Here is a 13,151-nt window from a genome sequence, read left to right as displayed (position 1 = left end):
CCCCTTGAGCTGCCGGGCTGTAATGACGGGACCGCCAACAAACGAAGGAAAACACGCCAAATGACTGAAATTATGCGTAAAAAAGCATTTAGCGCCGCTCTGTTGACTGCGCTGCGCCGTAAGGGAGGACTTGTTTGAAGTCTGCCCGTGACTTTGTCTCGTTCTCCCCGGCAACAAAACTTCGGCGCACCGCTCTAGTCATCCACTTTTCACGCGTGGAAGTCCCCGGGAACGAGCTCACCGCCACGGCCGACCAGGTAGGACCGTGATTAACTGTGTGTGTGTGTGTGTGTGTGTGTGTGTGTGTGTGAGAGAGAGAGAGACTCATGCAGTCATCATGAGAACACGTTCCGGCAGGAGATAATTACAGGCTGCTCGGTGCTGTTTGTGGACTGAGCAGAACTGAAGACTGCCAGCAAACACACCTGCACAGCACCACCGCCCCAGGCTCTAAAGACAGCCCGTCTGTCTGCCTGTCTGTCTACCTGCCTGCCTGTCAGTCATCATCTCCCTGTCCCGCCCCCTCCCACACCTTGTTCAGGCTCTCATTACTGTAAACATGGGGGACAAATCAAAGGGGAAAAACTATTTGAAAGGGTTTTTGGTGTACACCTGTTTTGTTTCTCACCAGTGTGAACAAACTAAACCAGATTTTTATTGTTTCATATCTGGTTTCCACCTGTGACGCCTCCCGTGTGAACGCTCAGGTCAGAATTCACATGTTTTTGCACGAGGGGAGTCCAGCAGAGAGACAAGTTGATTCCAAATCTGTTCTCTTAACACAAAGAAGCTGGAGGGAGGAATGGTATTGCGACAGAGCAGTTATGTGTAAGAGATGGCAAGCAGGGATCCATCTTCTTTTTGTTGTTGTTGTTGTTGTTGTCCACGGATCTCATCTCTGGTGTCACTCAGAAACATGAAGGCGAACTGTCAAGACTGAAATATAACATCTGATTGAACAAAGCTCGTCTCTGGAACTCCCCTGCAGCGATGGAACACAGCAATCCCTCATTTGGTGTTTGGATCTTGGTGTCGAGCGCCATCGAACACGCTCCTCCAAATTCTCCCATAAGTGTTCATTTGGGTTTTGATCTGGTTTGCACGGAGGCCATCCCCATGATTTACATCAGCAGTCCTCCAGTTTCTACAGAGCAGCATATTTTCCACGTCTTGCCGCTCTTGCTGATTAGCTGAATCGGGTGCGCTCGCTTGATGAAGAGTCGGTGCTTCCGCCACCTTGATTGGCTAAACACACGCTAAGCATACCTGATTGCTCTGGCTAATCAGGTGTGTGTAGAGCGGGGAGTGATGGAAAATATGCAGTAGGGGTTGTAGCCGTCTCTGGAACATCCACAATCACTCTTTGGGTCGCAATTTGGTAGCGGTTGCTTTGTTACCACGTGATGAATTGCTTCCACCTGGAGTCTCAGGTACCAGGCAAGCAGCTTGGGATGACTGGAGCCCCCTTGCCAGCAGATGCCCCTCAGTGGGACAGAGCCAGCAGACCTTCTCACTGTAGCCACGGCTCTGTTATGATGTGTGTGTGTGTGTGTGGGCGGGGCATTCTGCTGGCACAATTACTAAGAAACTTCAAGTTGTTTTTTTCCTTTCATTTGTCATGTGTCTGAGTGTGTCTGTGTGTGTCTGTTGTCGGTGTGTAAGGTGTGTGTGTGTGTGGGCGCTGAGCACGTCAACAAGTTTATACCAAACTGAGTCTCCGTGTGTGTTTTAGATTAGCGTCCGGGATGGTTGATTAATCTCAGGAAAGCAAAGCAAATCAGCGAAGAATGCAGAGAAATTTCCAGTAGTCGTTGAGTTGTGTGGCCGCCGTGATTGGCGTCGGCGGCGGTCGTTTTCTGCTCGCCGAGTAACGGTGCAGAAGAATGGCAAAAGCAGAACTTCACCTAAGCCCGTCTGAGCCACATACCAAAAAGCAAACGCAAATAAAAAGTTTGTTTTTTCATGTTTTGCTGCTCAGTATTTAGTGCCCGGCGTTCTCACAAGGACAGTTTTATGTGCGGGGAAGGAGGCATGGAAAAGAAGACTTTTCCTTTTGAGCTCACAGATTTGCAGTAATTACAGAATCACTTCCATATGTGGCTCTCTGGCTGCCTCCTCGCTGCCCCCACCACCCCTCTCTTCCCCCCGTGTTCTCTTTCCCTCTCCCCGCTTTCATTTGCATTCTCCCCCCGATTCCTCTTTTCTCTCTCTTCCCCTCTTGCACTCTTCTCCAGCGTTTTCCTTTTTTCCCCCTGTTAAAAACCACAGCTTAAACAAAGTTTACGATAATCAGAACATCCTGGCATATTTGGCAAAGGACAGCGCTTTTTGGTGATTCAATTAGGCTGCCCTTGCCAAAAAAAGGAAAAAAATAAGTGTGTCCTCGCTTCGGCGAGAGAGAGAGAAAGAGGAGAGGATGGGATGGGAGAGGGGAGGAATACGGGAATATGAGGAAGAAAGGGAAATAATGGGAGAAGAGCAAAGGGTTCAAGCTGAGAGAGAGGCAGGAGCGAAGCGTGAAGGAGGGAGAGGTGGAACAGAAAATGAGAGAGAGGGGGGAGAGAGAGAGAGAGAGGGAGGGCTGGAGTAATGCTTTTTGACAGAGGTGGGTTCAGGATGGGTTCATGGTGACATCATGGCTGATTTGGAGGAAAGTATAGACAGGAGAGCCATTCACCTTTCATTGGACACACATGTTGGGGAATAGGCAGAGTGCGTATGTGCTGGCACACGCGCTGGTAGCCGCGTCCACAACCGCTGAGCGCACCCCAAAAATGCACAAACGCATACACACACACACACACACACACTTGCACACTCTCTCACTCTTTCTCTTTCTCTTCCTTTCCATTTATCTTTTTCTCTGTTTCCCCTGCAGTAAAAATTGCATTTCTCTCTCTCTCTCCGCTCCAAACCCCGCTCATGTGTTTGTGTTAGACTGGCATATGCCCTTTTAGTCCCCAACGCATACATCTCTCCCTTTGCCGTGAGTAAGTCATTTTCCTGCGAGTGCTATTCCTCCTTGTATGTTTTTACTGTTGGTTGGACTGTAAATGAGCCCAGTTTGCCAGGCGAGATGAATGAGCTCCTTCATTTCACAGGATGTGTGTTTAACTCCGTAACCAAGAAAGTGCGAGCAACGTGTATATTTGTGTGTGAATGTGTTTGTGCCAACCCCTGTGCAAATGACTCTTAAGTGTGGAGTGTGTGTGTGTGTGTGTGTGTGTGTGTGTGTGTGTGTGTGTGTGTGTGTGTGTGTGTGTGTGTGTGTGTGTGTGTGTGTGTGTGTGTGTGTGTGTGTGTGTGTGCTTGTGTGTGTGTCCCTTGCCTCTTTCAGTGCGGCACCAAACTTCACATGACATCAATCTGAATGTGGGGAAATAGTGATCTCATTACAGGCATCTTGTTACTGATTAAAACCTGCCGCCGCAGGCACCAGCTCCCCAACACCATCAGCTCGCCCGACACACACACACACTCACGCACACACTCTTCTACTATGCCTTTGAGATGTCAGCAATAACATGCTGTTTTTTGGAACCTGCAATCTGCAGATCGTAAAGGTCCACGATAGTCCGGATCCTTAATCCAACGCTGTTTTTTTCAGAGCCCATATGGTGTTTTCACTACAGCGTCTCAGAGAAGCTGCTGACTGAACACCTTTAACACGGAACCATGTCTTAAATCTCAGCCGCTAGCTAGCATAATTGACAGAGAGTCAACGGAAACATCTTTCCCGCAGCTTCTGCACTTTGGGGCTTAAAAACAGCGTCTAACCATTTCAATCATGTAGCTTGTTTGTGCAGTTTTGAATTCAAACGCAACGTCTTTACCCTACGTACGTTGTGCGTATATATATATGGATTTGGTAAATAAATGGAGGAGTGGATTATTGGAACACAAAACGTTACCTTATAAGCATCTGCTAACATTGTACTGACACCTGCTGGTGATTAAGGGCAGCAGCACAACTACAAAGATGTGCTGAACACATCTAACAACTAAAAGAAACAACTTGAAAATTAAAAATATTGTGATGGGTAATATGGCTCATACGTTCCATCCCTCTCTCCAACACCACCACCACCACACACTCGAACCTCTCACTTCCTGCTGCTACCTCCTTCTCCCCCGCTGTCACCCTCGTCTCGTCTCTCCTCTCTGTCTTTGCTGCCTCTCCTCTCTCAGCTCGCCCCGGGCTGCTGCTTCATAGTTTTGGAGAATGCAAATAAGTCAATTCTAAAGTGGAAACACGTATTGTCATGAATATTTCATGTCACTGAAAACAACCGAAGTGGCTGCAGAGGAATCGGCTTCTTCATGGTTGACTTTTCTGTCTGTGTTAGGATTGATGTCGCTGGTCGGGGGCGCGTGTTACGATGCGACTGGCTGAAGTTAATGATCAGGGGACGTCAGAGGCCATAGGCCGCATTTCCAGTGGTGCCCAGAGAGAGAGAGAGAGAGAGGGGCGAGAGATAGCACCCTGATCTGTCTTCATTATCCCCCACTCTGCAGCCTCCCAGACACAATGATCATAAATCTCTGCCTGGAGCACACTTCACTGACACTGAAACACAAACACTAGTAACCTCTGACCTGCTCACTGCTACTGCCTACACACACTCATCCATGCACACAGACACACAAATATTCACAAATGCACACACACGCACACACACACACACACACTGAACACACCCCCTTCTCAAGCTCACTGCCATAATTCAATAAGAAGCATAGCATGCTCTGCACATTGACACACACACACACACACACATGTGTCTTCACACACTTGACTACACGTTCTGGTCTCATTCGCTGACACACAATTCACACTTTATCAATTTATAGAATTAGTGTATCTGCGTCCCATTGCTGTGTTTACTTTCCTGATTCATATTACACATTTGCTGTTTTAGTACTGCTATTTAAACACTTAAAGGCTCCGTATTAACTGGAGGAACCTCCTAAATCAAAGTAAACCAGATAAGGATCAGGAGAAGTGCTTTCTGCAGCTGGGCTTAGACCTCCGAAGTTAAGATATGCTGATGAGGGCCGGGAGACACGAGGGCCTGTGTGGACGTGAGGTGATCCTATCTCAGGTCTGCGATGGTGACGTCGATCGTAGTCCGGTGAAGTCGAGTACGAGTGTGAGAACTGTTCAGGTCCCTTCAGGTCTTGGCGGTCACGTGAGGCTTCACCATTGACTCATAACTGTACTTGGTCTTCAGCCAAATGACTCTGAAAACACTTAGAAGATTCATAATGATACATTACACATAGGAAGTTTTATAGTCATTTCTAGCTAAGTTGATCAGGAAACTAATAAATATAAATTGACTACACTGTTGTTTCGATGACATCAAATTTGGCTCTACAACTTGTTCAGGACTGTAAAAATGAAAGTGTAGGCCTGGTGACTTGTTTGTGACTGTGCAGAACAAACACACACTCGGTGTCCCACCTCTGGGTGAGCACGCGCGTGTGTGTGTGCCCGTTGAGGTGCCAGTTGAGGTGTGTGCCTCCTCCACCCATTTCTGAGGTTTGGGGTGCTGCGCTCAACCAAAACAACTTGAGAAACATCACATTCAGAAAACGGGGCACACGCCCAGAACCACAAACACACAAACACAGATCAGAAACATATGATCTCATAGGGAGAGAGGGGCACGCTGAGGGGCACACCCACATCTGCTGCTGCTGCTGCTGCCGCTGCTGCTGCCATCGCACAGGGGACTTCCCTGCACGTGTGCCATCGCCGCTTTCAGCTCAGGAAGGCGAGTGATTCAGGAGCCCAAAGCCCACAAACCTGCAGCTTTCTTTATTATCCTGCCTTCTCTTTCATATTCTCCAATGCGTCGCGCTTGGCAGGGTTTTGGCAGATCTGGTTTCCTGAAAAAATATTTGATTTGCGCTTTGGATGTCAGACATTCAACTTTTCGTCCATATTTCCCCACACTTAGGTGTAAGTAAGGAATGTTTGTAGATATCCAGTCAGTTTTCTTTGTGTCTGATACATTCCTAATGAGTAGTAAAAGGGTTCTCATACTCGCTTTGCTACATATACGTACTCGTATGCAGTAGGACTAAGTGTGTAAATAGTTGTAGAAGTATTTGTGTTTTTATGGAAAGTTCCTCTGTCACATTGAAGTCCATCCTGGCTTCTGCACAGTTTCATCTAAATCGGATGAAACGACTGTTGGGAATTCTGGAATGAGGGAAAAAAAATCTGCCGCTTCTGTGTGAGACACGAACATTTATCTGCGTGTCACGACACACGACTGCTGCGTCTCGACACACCCAAACAATATGTAGGTAAACTGTGAGCAAGTCTAGGAGTATGGCAGAGAGACAAAGAAGGAGAGAGAGAGACGGAGAGAGAGAGAGAGAGAGAATTCAAAACAGAAACTCAAGCTCTCAGGCCCTTTTTTTCCTTCCCTGTAGGCATTTTGTGGCTTGTGAAAAAATGCGCTGTTATATTTGAAGTGTTGGGTCACGTGACAAAGAAAGGCTTTATGAATCAGAGAGGAGGAGAGAGTGATTAGAGAGAGAGAGAGAGAGAGAGCGCGCCTGTGTTTGGGGAGTGAAACAGTGATTTTTAAGAGAGAGAGAGAGAGGAGGAGGAGGAGCAGTAGAGGGAGAGAGAGAGAGACCCGCTGCCGCTCTGTCTTCGCTGTCAGACGCTCTGTGATGAACGGACACAAATCTTTTCTCCTTTTTTCTTTGGCTCCAGTCGCTCGTCACCTCGTCACAGCAACGCAGAGAGTCGCCGGGTGAGTAACTTACTGACAAGAGAGTACACACACAACACACACAACACAGCCAGATACCACTGCAGCCGCCGTACTCTGCCCTTTTTCACTCTCTGTGTCTGAGTTAGACAGAGACAGAGAGAGAGAGAGAGAGAGACATAGACAGAGAGAGAGAGAGAGAGAGGCTGTGGTTCCACTCTTTTTAATTGGAGACACAGTTTAGTTTGATGTCCTGAATGGAATGAATCGGCTCTTAAAGTGAGTAAGTGTGTGTGAGACATTCCTCGGGCAACGTCTGTGTGTTTGCTCGCCGTGTTAAAGTGTGTTTACGCTGCACATCAAAACTAAATCAGGCATGTGTATGCGTGTGTGTCTGTGTGTGTGTATATGTGTGTGTGTATTGTCTGCGTCTGCATGTGCCCGTGTGTGCTTATTAGCGAGTGTTTCAAGTGTTACCCGCTGCCTGCTGTGGAGCTCTTTTTTTTATTATTATTATTAGCACATGTGTGTGTGTGTGTGTTTGTGTTTGATGTGTGTGAGTGTGTATTCACCAGAGGAGTCACCAGTCCTTGACCTGTTTTTTTTTTAATAACCAACACATGAAGGCTTTGGAAAGGAGAGCATTGTTTTCCACCAGTTTCAAAGTGTGGGCGTGTGTGTGAGTGAGTGTGTCTGTGAGTGTGTGTGTGTGTGTGTGTGTGTGTGTGTGTGTGTGTTTGCTTGTAGTTTACACGGACGTGGTACTCACCCTGTTCCCATACTTTGCGTTGTCCCTGCAAGTTATGTGTCAGCGCTGGCATGGGCTCCAGGTTAACAGGTTCCACTTGTTGCTGGTCTGTGCACGGCGCCATGTGTGATGTGGGAGAGATCAGATGTAGATCAGGCGGCTGATGTGTGTGTGTGTGTGTGTTTTTCGTGTGTGTCTCCTCAAACGTGTGGCTTTCCGATCAGCTGAAGGTAAAAACCCTCCACAGCTGCAGCGCTCGGGCTTTTGCACCTGCTGTCCACCTCTGATTTCCCCCCTGGTGGAGCTGACATAAGTGTGAGAGCAGAGGGAGATGAAAATACACCCACATGGAAGGTGTGTGTGTGTGTGTGTGTGTGTGTGTGTGCTGTCATCTGGTCTTGCTATCAGTGTGACAGAGTGTGTGACATCTGCAGTGCGCCCCCTTTCCTGCAGAGCGCCTCGTGTGAAAACCTTTTGTGTACAAGCTCGGCGTGGTTCCTCTCCTCTTCTTCATCTTCTGCTTCTTCTGTTCCGAGTTTGTGATCAATCAGTGGACGTGCTGTGAGTTTGTGCGCTCCAGATGTCGGCGTCGTTAACTCGCGATCGCAAAGTCACACTCGCACAGAAACGCCATGATTCATGTGCTTCACTTCTACGCTCGCTGGTTTTGTCCTCCGACCGGACAAATCGCAGGAGGAAGACGACGAGGACGCGAGCAAGTGGACATGTTTGATAAGCAACCGATGACGTGCCATTGAGCAATAAGTCAGGGAGTTGTTGATACCTGTCTTTCTGTCTTTTTGTCTTTTCCTGGAATTCCTCTAGCAATTAAGCGAAAATAGCCGGGCGGGGCAGCACAGGTGGTTTCAGAGCGAATGGCGGCGCTCGCTGCCTTAACGCTATAATTAAGAAGGAAACTACCTCCCCTGCCATTTCCTGCGCGTATTTTCACAGGTGTGCCTCTCATTGTGAGGATCTACATTTCCATTCTGCCTCCGAGCCTCATTTGGCAACAATCCGAAGCGAAGCCTCCCCGCCATTGTTTTTTGCGAGCACGCGTGCGTCGGCGGGCAGGTATGCTTGGCCGTACGTGTGTGTGTGTTAGGGCCTGTTTCTCCCTCCTCCTCCTCCTCCTCCTCCTGTGCTTGTGTTGCTCTGACGCCCCTGAGGCTAAACGTGGCGGCGTTGAACCCATCCATTATGTATCTCTTTATACAGAGAGAGGATTGTTTGAGGAAGGGAAACACCTTCATCGCTGCCCTTTGTGACTCCTTTGCCAGCTCCTCCCTCGGTAATTACCGACCAAGATGTGTTATTATTAGTAGCAACAAGCTTCGGAATGTAAAGAGCAGCCGTGACGCTGTGTTTACCTGCACCTTAAAGCTTCTGTGATACAGGAAATGCATAGATTTTTGCCGTAGAGACCAAAAAAATTGAAGTAAACTTCCTCCCAAGTGGACTTATTCAGGCACGTAAATGTCTTCATGGAGTAAGACGCCTTAATCCTCTTAATCCCATCCATCACTACACTCACATCCGTTGAATACTCAGATTAAGAAAACAATGCATTCCTCTAATCGCAGTATGATAGATGTTTTAACTTGTATCATGCAGACGGAAAGCATGTATACGTCTTCCATCTGTGCCTAATTTCAGAGAGAGGAGAGTGTGGAGTGCATGTAAACATCTTTGCGTCTTTCAGCTCTCTGTCTCTGTCTCTGTCTCTCTGTCTCTGTCTCTGTCTCTGTCTCTCTGTCTCTCTGTCTCTCCGTCTATGTCTTGTCGTGCCGGACACCACTGGAGTCTCTGTGTTGACTCCTCCAAATAGCTCTAGCACATCATGGAAATGGCGAGCTGTCAAGATGACATCATCGCGTCACAAAGTGTTTTATGTCTCACTCCCGGCTCTCACTCTTTCCGTACTGCACGTCAAACACAGCCTTGTTACTTTGGCGCAGAAATGGAAGACAATCAAAACACAGACAGATGATTTGACATGATTTATTGCCGGAGAAACCAAAAAGGATGACAGACACAGACACACACACACACACACAGAGTGACAATGCCCCTTTAAGTGACAAATGATTTCACACAAAGGTGCTCGTTTGCATTGTTGCTGCAAGCGAGTGCATGTTTGTGTGATGCCAACAGCATGCAGATGTCAAACAAGTTTGAGATGCAGGAATGCGGAGCTGTTGGGAGGCATTGGAGCGTCTGTCACTAGGCGTCTGTCTCAGAGCCATTAGCAAGGCACTTGTTGAAAGACGAGGAGCTGTCAGCGTGAGTGTGCAGGATATTGTGTTCCAGGGCCAAAACAGCCCCGATGCCAGCCAGCAGATCAGATAACGCTCTCATTATCCTCCGTCATTATTTTTAATTTATCGGTGTTAGTCACAAACAATCACGACTGAGTAAGCCAGTCTGTCAACTCAGGACACACATACACACACACACACACACACACACAGTATGGACTCATTGTTTGGCTGCTGCTGCGGTTCTGTAACTTGCCTGTGACCCACAACCTAAACATAACCCTCCGTGCTTTTGAGTCCGCGTTTCCGTTACCAAGTCGTCTCTGCATAAATCAGGTTACTCTGCTGACAGAAGGGACACGGTGCCTGGGTACACGGTGCCATGAAGACATGCATGGATCCGTGTGAAGTGGCGAGCGTGTAAGAGAGTGCGATGTCTGAGCGGCGGCACGCGCGGTGACGATAATTCATCTGGAGAAGCACCGGTGGAAGAATCCATCCATCCGAGTGAGTGAAGGTTTGGGACTTGCCCGGCCGCTCTGACCCGGACAGAGCGACCCCCGATTCACTTCTAAGAAAAATTGCGTCTTGGCTTTAAAGTGGTTTAGGATAAACCAGCGAGAAGCTATAAAGAGAGGGAGTCTTTATAGCTCCATTAGAGAGACAAAGAGACTCCACTTTAAGGCACAAACTCCACCATGACAAATAAACACACAACAGTACGCCTCAGTGTAACACGCCACTCTGCTGCGCCGCTGTGCTGTTGTTTTGTTGCTGTGAGTGGAGCAGGAAACGCACGCCAGTAAACAAACCAAGAGCAGCCACGGCACCCAGAATCCTGCGCCTGTCAGCAGAGTGATCACCTGCGGTTTGCTTCTGGCCCGCTCGGCCCCCAGCTTCCTGAGATGCCGTGATTTTTATTTTGACTGCATTTCTTTATTGCTGGCGAGGTCATCGCTCCGTCACTACGCTGAAGAAGCAAGGGTTGTTTTGCTCACAGAGGATTTGATACTTTTGAGTTTGAGAGGTGTTCATCTCTCTCTCTCTCTCTCTCTCTCTCTCTCTCTCACTCTCTCTCTCTCTCTCTCTCTCTCTCTCTCTCTCTCTTTCATTCATTCTCTCCTGTGCTCTCTCTCTCTTTGTCGAACTTCACACAAAAACTAAAACAGCTGCTCTCTCTCTCTCTCCCTCCATCTCTCTCTCTTTCTCTCTCTCTCTCTCCCCCTCTCCCTCTCTCTCCTCCCCCCTCTTTCTCCCCCCTCCCTCTCTTTCTCTCTCTCTTTGCTCACCTCATCCTGGAGCCATGCACCCAAATCAAATCAGGAGCTGGATTGATTTAACTCCCATCAGTTACACCTTTAATCTTCATAAAGAAATCAATGGATCATGTTTAGTTCTAACACGATGAAGCACTCCGAGAGTCTGTCGGCCCACTATTTACACAAACAAGCCAGAGTAAATTTAAACTGCTTTGCTCTGCAGCGCTTAGGCAACGGCGGAAAGTCCCGGCAGCGGACCTGAACCCACCCCGTCTCTGGCTGCGGCGCTGCTCGCCTGCCTCTCTGTCCGGCCGGCCGCCCGCCTCCTGTGTGCCCCCCAGGCTCAAGGGAAGTGGGGAGGCCCTCCGTGCCCATTTGGCCCTGGCTAGTGGGGGGGGGATGAGGTCACTCCAAATTCCCCTCATCCCCTTATAGCCCCAGACGGGTTGGCGAAAGCGGTCCTACCACAAGACCCGACATAAAACATAAATGGCTCTGTAAAAGGCTGCTGGGCTGATGTGACTCATTAAAAAACACTGGCGCCAACTGTTTTATTAATTCATTATTGTGTTTGGGGGAAGCAAAGTTACTGGATTTCAAGTTAAAAGCTTGTTTTTATTCTGCTCTTGGTCTTGGTCGGATTCTCAAACTGGGCTTGAAACCCATGAAAATACTAATGTATGGATTGATACACTGTTGTTTCCTCCGTTAGGAATATAAAAGACACATGTTTGCAGCATTACACTCTGGAAAGATTCTTTTCCGTACACACGCACACACTCACTCACACACACACACACACACTTTTCTCTTTATCCTTCTGTATTTCTCCCAACACTCTGTCTTTATGGGGCCTGCTTTGAGTTCACGGGGCAGATACCCAAACGGGGCAAACGCTGGCCAAGTACATACTCATAACACACACACACACACACACACACACACACACACACACACACACACACAGATTATGAGGCTGTGTGTAGCTGGCAGTTTTGTTTTTCCACTCCGTGCCTCTTCTCCCATTAGGCCCACTGTGAAATCTTTAGTGATGTTTTTGTGTGTTAGCCGCACAGTGGAACCGCTGCACAGGGTCATGGTACAAGTTGTATAAGCAGTGGAAGGATGGAGATGGGGGGGGGGCGACGGAGGAGAGGATCGGGTATAAAGACATGATTATAGAGAGTTTTAGAGGAGATGGGGTGGGTTAGAGAAGGGGATGGGGGGCGGGGGGTAGTTCAGATGAGGAACAGACGATAGAGAGAGAGAGAGAGAGAGAGAGAGAGATGGCAGTATGGCTGTGTTGGCAGGATGGGGGTGGGTGCCTTTCGACGGCTGCTTCTTCCTGAAACGTGGCCACCCGAGCCTGCCTGGGCCCTGGACGCACATGTGGAACAGTTTACTGTAATGGAACTCTAAATTAGTGGTGGTTTGAAGCTGCCTGCAGCAGTAGGGTGTAATTAACTGGCTCTGTTGAAAGAGAGAGAGCCAGAAAGAGAGCAGGCTAGGAGCCAGCCAGAGCCCTGGAAAAGGCAAAGGGGTGAGGTGTGTGTGTGTTTGTGTGTGTGTGTGCATGTGTGTGTGTCATAGTGGGCGCTCTCACATATGTGTGTGTTTTTTTCTTCCCTGAGTGCTTGATTGCATGAGTATATGTTTCTGTGTGGTACGTATGTGTACATCTTGGAAAAGCTTTCGCTCTCTTTTCCCGGGCACGGCGCCACTACTCAGTGCCCTCCAGTGCCCGGGCCCTGTCACTGTGCCCCCCCACCCCACACACACACACCGCCCATGTGTTTTTTGCTCAGTTCAGCAGTTCACCAGTTCAGCCTAAGATCTTTTTTTCACCCCCCTCCTCCATTTCTTTTGTTTATACCGAATTCATTACCAGGACTTTTCCCTGTCTTTTCTCCTGAATTCACAAGCCACAGCAGTTCCAAATTCCTTGGCTCTGCTCTTTTTCAAAAGCCACATTTTAAAAAACAAGCTGATCACACCACCCACTCATAAAATCAAGCTAGGGAAGCAAAGGGGGGGTAGGGGTGGGGGGCTAGCAGGCTTCAGCAGTGTGTTTTTCCTCCTGTATTAACAGTCAACACTGTCGCCTTGTCTGCGCTCCAGCCCGACTCGTCTGTGCCCTCGGCGGGGAGGCGCAGCG

General features: G+C 48.5%; 1 protein-coding gene across 2 annotated transcripts in view; it reads left to right on the top strand.

Moving 5' to 3' along the window:
- Position 1: 1 nt before the first annotated feature.
- rarga (retinoic acid receptor gamma a) overlaps positions 2-13,151 on the top strand; it is a 45,904-nt gene continuing 32,754 nt past the window's right edge. Inside the window, exon 1 of one of the 2 annotated variants that reach the window (XM_076166458.1) lies at positions 2-257. The gene's annotated coding sequence lies outside the window, so the exon portion shown is untranslated. Of the gene's footprint in view, positions 258-6,557; positions 6,774-13,151 lie in introns of those variants that run through there. The other variant, XM_076166457.1, reaches the window with a different exon arrangement.

The sequence above is a fragment of the Genypterus blacodes genome, unplaced genomic scaffold, assembly GCF_046128005.1.
Source record: "Genypterus blacodes isolate CSIRO-AG114 ecotype Tasmania unplaced genomic scaffold, CSIRO-AGI_Gbla_v1 ptg000156l_1, whole genome shotgun sequence".
Lineage (NCBI taxonomy): Eukaryota > Metazoa > Chordata > Actinopteri > Ophidiiformes > Ophidiidae > Genypterus > Genypterus blacodes.
This window is presented reverse-complemented; position numbering and strand designations above follow the sequence as displayed.